The sequence below is a fragment of the Rhinolophus sinicus genome, chromosome 4 (assembly GCF_057876585.1).
Source record: "Rhinolophus sinicus isolate RSI-liver-muscle chromosome 4, RSI-T2T, whole genome shotgun sequence".
NCBI classification, from domain to species: Eukaryota; Metazoa; Chordata; class Mammalia; order Chiroptera; family Rhinolophidae; genus Rhinolophus; species Rhinolophus sinicus.
The window spans coordinates 58,932,303-58,944,627 of NC_142504.1; the positions used below are offsets into that span (position 1 = coordinate 58,932,303).

The 12,325-nt window shown below is 39.1% G+C and overlaps 1 pseudogene across 1 annotated transcript; it reads left to right on the forward strand.

The window, feature by feature from the left end:
* Window positions 1–6,820, forward strand: LOC109438867 (DNA sliding clamp PCNA pseudogene; annotated as a pseudogene). The gene is made up of 2 exons (XR_016021114.1): window positions 1–177; window positions 4,138–6,820. The product of XR_016021114.1 is annotated as a DNA sliding clamp PCNA pseudogene (transcript).
* The last annotated feature ends 5,505 nt before the right edge of the window (window positions 6,821–12,325 follow it).

The following is a 12,325-nucleotide window of genomic DNA, read 5'->3' on the forward strand; positions in this document are numbered from 1 at the left end:
TTTTTCTGCTGTGTATTATATTTTATTTATCCATTCCCATATTGGAGGATATTTATGATATACTATTATAGACAATGTTGTAATAAGCACTCTTGTTTACAGATCTCTTGTTTATAGGACATGTGGGAGTGTCTGTCTAGAGTATACAAACCCAGAAGGAAAATGGGGCAATGAAAGGTGTGTATTTTAAATTTCACTGGTTGTCTGAAATATTACACTCAAAATTGGCCATATTGAAGTATCCCACCAGTAGTGGATGAGGGCACCATGTTTATGAAATCTTTGCCAACACTTTATACTGTGAAATTATTTAAATTTTTGCCAATCTCATGAATGAAATGTGGTGTCTCTTTTTTGTTTATGTGTTTGTATTAAGATAATGGTATATGTCACATGTAGTAGAAAGAAATAATACCAAGAGATCCCAGTTTCTCCCAATGGTAGCATCTTGCAAAAGTATATTATAGGGCAAAATAGGTAAATACTGTGCTCCCCTCCTCCCATAACCACATCAAAATTACAACTAAATTATAGAAAAATCAATCTGGAGAACCATCTGAAGACTACCTGAACAGAAGTCCTATAACTAAGGATATAAAGAAGAAGTGACATCAAAACGGATAGGAGGGGTGGAGACTCAAAATAGGCTGGTCCCATCCCCATCTGTGGTGGTTGAGAATCCAGAGGGATATCGCAGCTGTAGAGGTCCCTGTGGAGAGTGAGGTGTCCCAGCCCACCACCACGCTCACCAGCCTAGGGATCCAGTGCTGGGAAGAGGCATCTCATGGCAGCTGGCTGTGGAAAGTGGCAGGGACTCTGTCCCGGTGAGACAAATGGCTGCTGGAAACTCAGGCGTCCTGCTAAAGGGCTTGCACACAGACACACTTGTTCTCAGACACTCGCCCTAAGCTCCAGCAAAGGGAGAGCAGCTTGAAAGGTGCCAGAGACATAGCGAGAGAAACTGAACTGAGTGGCTTCAGAGCAAGGGCTAGGGGGACAGCTGCCAAAGTGCCTGTGTTGAGCCCAGCCCACATTCAGCTGGTAGGCACAGGCAGGTGCCAAATCTGAATCTGCATCAACCTGGTGATGGCCCCACCTTGGTGACTCCCTAAGTACCCACCCAATCCAACTTATGTCCCATCATTGGCCCTTTCAGTGGCTGTGCCTCTGGGGCAACTGGCCTCAGCCCAAGCTGCAAACTTTCTTAAAAACTCTCCAAGGTCTCCAGGCCTCAAGCAAGTGACAGCTGCCTTGGCTTAGGCCCAGGCTGGCAGTAGTGAGCCTTGGGTCATAGTGTGACATCTCCCAGGTGCCACTGAGATGAACAGAAGTACCTACCAACCATGGTCACTTTGTAGTTCCTACCAGGTGGCTCCAGGCCAGGCACAGGCAGCAGCTGACCTTGGCCTGCACCAGAACCCCTCCCAAAAGGCCCCAGAACCAAACCTGGTGGTGGCCTTCTGACCACTACCTGATTAGCACCACAAACAGAACACCCAAAGACTGGTCTCAGCAGGCACCAGAGTCTTATGGGGCAAATCAAGCTCCATGGGGTCAGCCCCCACTGTGGTAATGGACAGTTCTAATAGCGAGTCAGCCTGAGGGTCAATCCCACCCACCAACATACCAACAGAAAGCAAGGCTCAACTACAACAACAGGGCACATGCAACACACATAAAAGAAACTCCTGGAGCACTGGGCTCAGGTGACGAGGGAGACTGTGCCACTGGGGTCCACAGGACACCTACTACATAAGGCCACTCTGTCAAGACTGGTAAGCATAGCAGATTTACCTAACACATAAAAACAAACACAAGGAGGGGACAAAATGAGGAGACAAAGAAACATGTCTCAAATAAAAGGACAGGATAAAATACTAGAAAAAGAACTAAATGAATTGGAAAAAAGCAATCTATCAGATACAGAGTTCAAAAAACTGGATATGAGGATGCTGAACAAACATAGTGGAAGAATAGATCAACTCAGTGAGGATTTCAACAAACAGATAGTAAACATAAAAAAAAGGACATAGAGCCCATAAAAAAACCCAGTCAGAAGTGAAGAATATAATATTAGTTTGGTGCAAAAGTAATTGTGGTTTGAAAGTTTAAAAATAATTGCAAAAACTGTAATTACTTTTGCGCCACCCTAATAAATGAAATGAAGAACACTCTATAAGAAATCAATCGCAGATTAAATGAAGCAGAGGATCGAATCAGCAATTTGGAAGACAAGGTAGCAGAAAACATCCAATCAGAACAGCAAAAAGAAAAAAAAATTTAATGGGGATAACTTAGGGGACCTCATGGGAAACATCAAGTTAACAAACTTCACATTATAGGGGTACCAGGAGAAGAGAGAGAGCAAGGGATGGAAAACATATTTGAAGAAATAATGACAGAAAACTTCCCTAACCTGGAGAAGGAAATAGACATATAAGCCAGGAAGCACAGAGAGTCTCATACTAGATGAAACCAAACAGGCCCATACCAAGACACATCATAATGAAAATGCCAAAGGCTAAAGACAAAGAAAGAATCTTAAAAGCAGCAAGAGAAAAGCAGTTAGTTACATACAAAGGAGCTCCCATAAGATTGTCAGCTGATTTCTCAACAGAAACTTTACAGGCCAGAAGGGATTGGCACAGAATAAAGGGATGAAAAGCAAGGACCTACAATCAAGACTACTCTCCCCAGCAAGGCTATCATTTAGAACCAAAGAAGAGAGAAAGAGTTTCCCAGACAAGAAAAAGCTAAAGAAGTTCATAACCACCCAACCAGTCTTGCAAGACATGTTAAAGCTTCAAGAAGGATAAGGAGAAGGAGAAAGAGAAGGAGAGGAATGACATCATAGAAATGGCAGCATGAGGTGGGCTCCTTGACTTCTCCCCTGGAAGTTACCACAAATTGAACGTCTATAACTCATCAAAGGATTCTCTGCTCATCATACGGAACAGCTAAGAGACACACATGAGGATTACCTGAAGGTGGGGAAACCGGGTGAGTGGGGGAAGAGGGGAGGAAGAAGGGTGGAGACATAGCCCGCAGCCGCAGCGGCGGAGATGCGGAGCCCCAGGATACAGACAGGAGACTGCAATAGCCAGGCTATGTGCTCTCTTCCTGCACCCCACAGCCCAGCCTAGAGATCAGCATATATGATGGCAGTGCCCAGCTTTCGAGGCACAGACTTCAGCTGAGAACTGTGACTGGGCTCTCTTGGTCAGACAGAAAACAGAAAAAACTCCATACCCGGACCGCTCCCCCCACTCTCCCACAGCTCTCCAAACCCAAGCCTTCCAGAGTCTTAAGCTGGTCTCTGAACGGAAAGGAATAGTATCCAGTTACACAGGAGCTGCAGCCCTCAAGAACTGGAAAAAGCCCATCTGCAGCTGTGACTGAGGGAAAAGGCTGGGAAGAGTGTGACACTGCTGGGCAGGCCAGGGAGACAGGCACCTGCCTCCCCAGCACCCACCATTTCTGGGCAGCTCCCAGCAGAGCAATTAGAGCTGCTGAGACAAACGTAGGTGGCAGCAGCGGGCGGCAGAGGCATCCCTGGGCTTTCAGAAGCTCAGAAATCTCATGCGCTCCACACCCCCCAATGGAAGAAGTACCCTAAGACCCAGGGAAGAAGCCCACCTCTGGGTGGCGGGCTGTGGTGCTCTCAGCACACATTTGTGCAGGTGAGAGCAGGAACTGCACTGACTTTGAAAACCTACCAACCACACTGCATAGCCCCACCCATCTAGAACTACATTGCGAGGGTCACTCTGGGCGCCATTGTATGGCTCTGCCTCCACAAGATGCACAGGAGTTTTTGTACAGCAGAGGACAACCTAGAGATGGCTCGATGGATTTAAGCCAAGACTGGGGCTTTTTTTTGTTTTTATTTTATATATATATATATATATATTTCTCCTTTCTCTCTCTCTTTTCATCTTTCTTTTCCTTGCTCTACTTTTTCTCCTTCTTTCCATTTTTCTGTATTGATTTTTTTGGGGTGGGGGGTGTTGCTATTTTTTGTCTTGTTTTGTTTTGGTTTTTGGTTTTTATATGTTTGATATTTTTGTTTGTATTGAACGTTGGTTGTCAGTTGTTTTCACATGTGAGTGTATTTGTTTGTTGTTGTTATGCTTGTAGGTTTGTTTTGTCCTGAAATTGCCCTGCACAAGGGCCCAGCCCAAGTGGCACAAGAATGAACACACCCAGAAGCCAACTCCACACCAAACAAGAGCATTGCCAGGTTTGACCTACAAGTGACACACCAAAGGGAATTCCCTACAGGCACAAGAGCCAAAGCAGCCAAGCCTCATCCGAGGGGGTCAACCCTCACACAGCAGCTCATATACTGTGGGTATAGCCTATTCTCACAGCTAGTCAAAAGCAAAGCTCAACTTCAATGGGAGAATACATACAACACAAGGAACACCTCTGGAACACATGCACAGGAGAATAGGGAGACTACGCTATTCAAATATAAAGGACACGTATTACATATGTCCACCCAGCAAAGACTGAGAGACCTAGGGATCTACCTAATACATCGAAGCAAACACAGAGGGTCAGCCAGAATGAGGAAACAAAGAAACATGTCCCAAATAAAAGAACAGAAGAAACCTCCAAAATTGGAAATAAATGCAATAGAGGTAACCAACCTATCAGAGACAGAGTTTAGAACACTGATAAGGATGTTTAAGGAACTTAGTGAGAACATAAAGAAGGATAGAGAAATCATTAAAAAAAAAAAAACACCAGATAGAACTAAATAATACAATAAGTGAAATAAAGAACACATTTGAAGGAGATACCAGCAGATTAGATGAAGGAGAGGACCAAACCAGCAATTTAGAAGACAAAATAGCAGAGATCACCCAATTGGAACAACAAAAAGATAAAAGAATAAAAAATAATGAAAACAGTTTGAGAGACCTGTGGGATAACATCAAGCACAACAACACGTGCATCATAGGAATACCAGAAGAAGAGAGGGAGCAAGGGATCGAGAACATATTTGAAGAAATAATGACCAAAAACTTCCCTAACCTGGTGAAGAAAATCAAAACACAAGCTCAGGAAGTACAGAGAATTCCAACCAATATGAACCCAAACAGGCCCACACATTACAATTAAAACAACAAAGGTTAAAGGCAAAGAAACAATCCTAAAAGCAGCAAGAGACAGACAGCAAGTTACTTACAAGTGTGCTCCCATAGATGATCACCTGACTTTTCTACAGAAATTCTGCAGGCCAGAAGGGAGTGGCAGGACGTATTCAAAGTGATGAAAAACAAAAAAGGCCTACAACCTAGATTGCTTTATCCAGCATGGCTATCATTTAAAATTCAAGGAGAGATAAAAGAGCTTCCCAGAAAAGAATAAGCTAAAGGAATTCATTACCACGAAGCCATCAATGCAGGAAATGTTAAAAGGGCTTCTGTAAGCAGAAGAAAGATGAAAACAATCTAATGATTGAAGACTAGAAATACAAATAACAGGGTATTAAACGGTTGCTGGTGCAGCAAGCTTGTTGTGACCTTCCTCGGTCTCCGGCTCTTACTGCTGTGTTCACCTGCTTGCTCTCATCCGGTGAAGCCTAAACCCACTACACCTTCCTCTTTCCCTTAGCCTGTAGCTGCGTCGTTGCGACACTGCCACCATGTTCGAGGCATGCCTGGCTCAGGGCTCCATCCTGAAGAAGGTGCTAGAGGCGCTTAAGGACCTCATCAATGACGCCTGCTGGGACATCAGCTCCAGCAGCGTGAACTTGCAGAACATGGACTTGTCCCATGTCTCCTTAGGGCAGCTCACCCTGTGCTCCAAGGGCCTCCACACGTACCGCTGCGACCATAACCTGGCCATGGGTGTGAACATCACTAGCATGTCCAAAATCCCAAAGTGTGCCGGCAACGAAGACATCATTACACTAAGGGCTGAAGATAATGTGAACACGTTGACACTAGTTTTTGAAGCCTCAAATCAAGGAAAGGTTTCAGACTATGAAATGAAGTTAATGGATTTAGATGTTGAACAACTTGGGATTCCAGAACAAGAATATAGCTTTGTAGTAAAGATGCCTTCTGGTGAATTTGCACGTATATGCTGAGATCTCAGTCATATTGGAGATGCTATTGTAATTTCCTGTGCAAAGGACGGAGTGAAATTTTCTGCAAGTGGGGAACTTGGAAATGGAAATATTAAGTTGTCACAAACAAGTAATCTCGATAAAGAAGAGATGAATGAGCCAGTTCAGCTAACTTTTGCATTGAGATACCTGAACTTCTTTACAAAAGTCACTCCACTGTCTCCTACAGTAACACTCAGTATGTCTGCAGATGTACCCCTTGTTGTAGAATATAAAATTGCTGATATGGGACATTTAAAGTACTATCTGGCTCCCAAGATCAAGGATGAAGAAGGATCTTAGGCGGTCTTAAAATCCAAGAAAATAAAACTATGCTCTTTGAGAACTGCTTCAGAGATTCCAACATGTCCTTAAGTCTCCTGTCACCAAATTTATACCTCTGCGTACATATGTAGATAATTCCAGTATGTCCTTAAGTCTCTTCTGTCACCAAATTTGTACCTCTTTGAGTATATATGTAGATAATGTTTTCTGTAAATAACCTATTTTTTTTTTTTGGTCCATTCTTGACAGTTTGTTAAAAGGATAAAGTCCTAAGTCAAATCTGGTCTTGTTAACCTAGAATTACTTCTGACTTATATAGAAATACTCCTTAGGACTTTTATATAACAAAGAGTTTTGACTATTAATGCAGTTTTAAGAATTGTTTTCAATTTAAATAAAAGTTATTTGAATTTTAAACATCATAGGACAGTGCCTTCATTTGGACCATGACTGTTGCAAGTATTACGGGAATTCACAGCTAGTGCTACCTTTGCGTGTAAATCTAGAGCAGTCAGATATAAATACTTTAGATACAGCCATAAAAAATAACTACAGATACAGGTGATAAGATATTTTGGGGGATTCATTTGCCAAACTTAATTTGGTATTCTAACTTGAGCTCAATAAATGAACAGGGGAGAACAAATCCTACGTATTTCATTCTTTTGTCATTTTTGTTAGCAAAAACTAACATTTTTTAGAAGCTTTTAATGTGCTCAAAGTTTTGTGGGTTTTGTAAGACTAGCATTGTTACAGGGCAGTGTTTCTTTAGCCTAGAGAACCTTGTACAATTAAGAACACCGAGTCAAACTCTATGGTCCTAACTTCCTTTTCATAAAACTCTATGGTATTAACTTCTGTTTCCCTGTTGTAAATACCCTCCATCTTAGCCAGAATGTGCACATACTGGGTCTGCATGTGCTGGTACTGAGTTGTAGCCTTTTCTCCTTTTCACGAATAAATCTTTTTGGTGGTGGAAAAAAAAAAAAGAAATACAAATAACAAAATGGCAATAACTATGTACCCATCAATAATCATTTTAAATGTAAATGGATTAAATGCTCCAATCAAAAGACATAGGGTGGCTGAGTGGATAAGAAAACACGACCCTTGCATATGCTGTACACAAGGGACTCACCTCAGATCAAAGGACACACAGGCTGAAAGTAAAGGGATGGAGTAAGATATTTCATGCAAATGGAATGAGAAAAAATCTGAAGTAGCAATACTTATATCTGACAAAATAGCCTTTAAAATGAAGACCATAATAAAGGACAAAGAAGGGCACTACATAATAATAAAGGGATTGAGCCAACAAGAGGACATAACCCTAGTAAACACCTATGCACCCAACATAGTAGCATCTAAATATATAAAAACAGATATTGACCAACATAAAGACAGAGACCAACAGTAACACTACCATAGTGGGGGACTTCAACACACCACTGACAACAAGGGACAGATCCTCCAGACAGAACATCAATATGGAAATAGCAGCCTTAAATGACACATTAGACCAGTTGGATTTAATCGATATTTTTAGAGCTTTCACCCCCAAAGTGCAGAATATACATTCTTCTTGAGCACACACAGAACATTTTCCAAGATAGAACACATGTTAGGCCACAAAACAAGTCTCAATAAATTGAAGAAAATTGAAATCATATTAAGCATCTTCTCTAACCACAGTGCTATGAAATTAGAAATCAATTACAAGAAAAAACTGGAAGACACACAAATACATGGAGGCTGAATAACATGTCACTAAATAATGAATGGCTTAATATTGAGATCAAGGAAGAAATCAAAAGATACCTCGAGACAAACGAAAATGAAAATACAACAACCCCAAATCTATGGGATGCAGCGAAAGCAGTGCTAAGAGGGAAATTCATAGCAATGCAGGACTACCTAAAGAAACAAGAAAAATCTCAAATCAACAGTTTATCCTTACACCTAAGGGAATTGGAAAAAGAACAGCAAAATAAGCCCAAAGGGTGTACAAGGAAAGAGATAATAAAGAGCAGAGTGGAAATAAATGAAATAGTGATGAAAAAAATACAAATGATCAATGAAACCAAGAGCTGTTTTTTTTTTTTTTGAGAAGATAAACAAAATCGACAAACCTCTAGCCAGACTCATCAAATTAATAAAAAATAAAATCAGAAATGAAAGAGGAGAAGTGACAACAGACACCACAGAAATATGAAAAAATTACACCAACAAATTAGACAATCTGGAAAAAACGGATAATTTTCTAGAAGCATACAACCTTTCAAGGCTAACTCAAGAAGAATCAGAAAATCTGAATAGACTGATTACTACCCATGAAATTGAATCAGTAATGAACAAGCTCCCAACAAACAAAAGCCCTGGACCAGATGGTTTTACAGGTGAATTGTACCAAACATTCAAAAAAGAATTATCACCTATTCTCCTCAAGCTATTCCAAAACATCCAGAAGGATGGAAGGCTCCCAAACTCTTATTAACAGGCTACTATTGCCTTGATCCCAAAATCAGACAAAGACATTATAAAGAAAGGAAACTACAGGCCAATATCCCTAATGAACAGACATGCAAAAATCCTCAACAAAATATTAACAAACAGAATTCAGCAACACATTAAAAATATTATACACCACGAGCAAGTGGGATTCGTTCCTGGCATGCAAGGTTGGCTCAATATCTGCAAATCAATTAATCAAGTACTGGCTTGGATGTGGAGAAAAGGAAACCTTTGTGCAATATTCATGGATTGCAGATTGGTGCAGCCAGTATGGAAATCAATATGGAGGTATCTCAAAAAACTGGAATGGAACTACCTTATGACCCAGCAATTCCACTCCTAGGTACCTATCCAGAGAAGTCCAAAACATTAATTTGAAAAATTTATGAACCCCTATGTTTATTGCAGTGCTATTCACAATAGCCAAGACATGGAAACAACTGAAATGCTCATGGTAGATGACTGGATTAAGAAATTGTGGTACATTTATACAATGGAGTATTACTCAGCCATAAAGAAGAATGAAATCTTACCATTTGCAACGATGTGGATGGACCTAGAGAACATCATGGTAAATGAAATAAGTCAGATGAAGGAAACAAATACCATATGATCTCACTTATATGTGGAATCTAAAGAAAAGAATAAATGAACAAACTAATCAGAAACAGTCTCAGAGATATAGAGAAAAAAAACTGATGTTTGCTAAATGGGAGGGGCTGGGGATGAGGGAGAACATGAGGAAACTAGAAAGCACAAATTGGTAACCACAAGGATATGAAAGACAGTTTGGAAAATATAATCAATAATGTTGTAAAGATTTTGTAGGGTATCCAATGGACACTTGTCTTATTAGGGAGACCACTTCATGGACAGTATAGATGCCTGACCACTGCACTGTACACCTGAAGCTGAAACTGAATAATACTGAATGTCAATAATAATTATATATATATATATATATATATATATATATATATATATATATATATATATGGTCACAGGATGTGGATTACAGCATAGGCAATAGAGTCAGTGGAATTGTAACAGCTATATACGATGTCAGAGAGGTAGTAGATTGGGGGATGGGGGTTATCATTTTGTGAGGGGTATAAATGTCTAACTATTACATTGTTTTGTACACCTGAAACTAACCAAAAAAAAAAAAAAAAGAAGAAGAAGAGGAGAAGGAGGAATAGGCAGAGGAGGAGGAAGGGGAAAAAAAGAACATAAATATGAGTAATAAAATGACAATAACTATATACCTATCAATAATCACATTAATTATAAATGGATTAAATGCTCTGATGAAAAAACATAGGGTGGATGAATACATAAGAAAATAAAACCCATACATATGCTTTATCCAAGAGACTCATTTCAGATAGAAAGACACACACAGGATGAAAATAAAGGGATGGAAAAGATATTTTATGCAAATGGAAATGAAAAATTAGCTGGGGTAACTATATTTATACCAGAAAAAGTAGACTTTATAACAAAGGGTATAACAAGCGAAAAAGAACACTACAAAATGATAAAGAGCTTATCAAACAAGAGGATATAACCCTTGCAAACATTTATGCATCCAACCTAGGAGCACCTAAAATTATAAAGCAAATATTGATGGACATAAAAGGAAAGATTGACAAAATAAAGTAATTGTAGAGGACTGTAACACTCCATTGACATATGGATAGACCTTCCAGACAGAAAATCAATACAGAAACAGTGGCCTTAGGTGACACATTAGACCAGATGGGCTTAGTTGATATTTTTCAGGATATTTCACCCCAAAGCAGCAGAATATACATTCTTTTCAAGTGCATAGGGAATATTTTCCACAATAGACAACATGTTAGGTCACAAAACAAGTCTCAATAAATTAAAGAAGGTTGAAATCATACCAACTACAATAGTATAAAACTAGAAATCAATTACGAGAAGAAAACTGAAAAACCCACAAACACATGGAGGCTAAAAAACATTCTAGTAAACAATGAATGGGTTAACAGTGAGATCAAGGAAGAAATCAAAAGATACCTTAAGAGAAATGAAAATGAAAATACAATGACCCCCAAACCTATGGGACACAGCGAAAGCAATCCTAAGAGGGAAGTTCGTAGCTGTAGAGGCCTACGTCAGGAAACAAGAAAAATCGCAAATAAACAATCTAACCCTACAACTAAAGGAACTAGAAAAAGAACAGCTAACAAACCCAAAGTGAGTAGAAGGAAGGAAATAATAAAGATTAGATCAGAAATAAATGAAGTAGGTCCAACCAAAAAATACAAAATATCAATGAAACCAATAACTGTTTATTTGAAAAGATAAACAAAATTGATAAACCTTTAACAAGACTCAACAAGAAAATGGGCGAAGACCCAAATAAATAAAATCAGAAATGAAAGAGAAGTGATAACTGGCACTACAGAAATACAAAGGATTATAATAAAATATTACAAAGAATGTATGCCAACAAATTGGACAATCTGGATGAAATTGATAAATTCCTAGAAACAATTTTCCAAGATTGAGTCAAGAAGAAACAGAAAATCTAAACAGACCAATAACTACTAATGAAATCAAATCAGTAACCAAAAAACAAAAGTCCTGGACCAGATGGCTTCCCAGGTAAATTTTGCCAAACATTCAAAGAAGAATTAACATCTATCCTTCTCAAACTATTCCAAAAAATTCAAGAGGTGGTAAGGCTCTTAAATTTATTATGCAAAGCCAGTATTATCCTGATTTCAAAACCAAATACATTGCGAAAAAAGAAAATTATAGGCCAATATCCATGCAGAATATAGATGCAAAAATCCTTAACAAAATATTAGCAAACAGAATCCCAGCAATATATTAAAAAGATTATTCACCATAATCAAGTGGGATTTATTCCTGCGATGCAAGGTTGATTCCATATGCACAAATCAATTAATGTGATACACCACAGAAATGAAATAAAGGATAAAATCGTATAATTATATCAATAGATGCAGAAAAAGCATTTGACAAAATCCAGCATCCATTTATGATAAAGTGGGAATAGAGGGACCATACCTCAATGTAATGAATGATATATATTACAAAACCTTAGCTAACATCACTCTCAATGGGCAAAAGCTAAAAGTGTTTTCCTTAAGATGAGGAACAAGACAAGGATGTCCCCTGTCACCATTTCATTCAACATAGTACTGGAAGTCCTAGTCACAGCAATCAGTCAAGAAAAAGAAATAAAAGTCATCCACATTGCAAAGGAAGAAGTAAAACTGTCATTATTTGCAGAGAGAAACCTGAAATCTCCACAAAAGTACAATTAGAACTGATAAATGAATTCAGAAAAGTAGTAGGATACAAAATTGATATTCAGAAATCAGTTGCATTTCATACAGGAATAATGAGCTATTA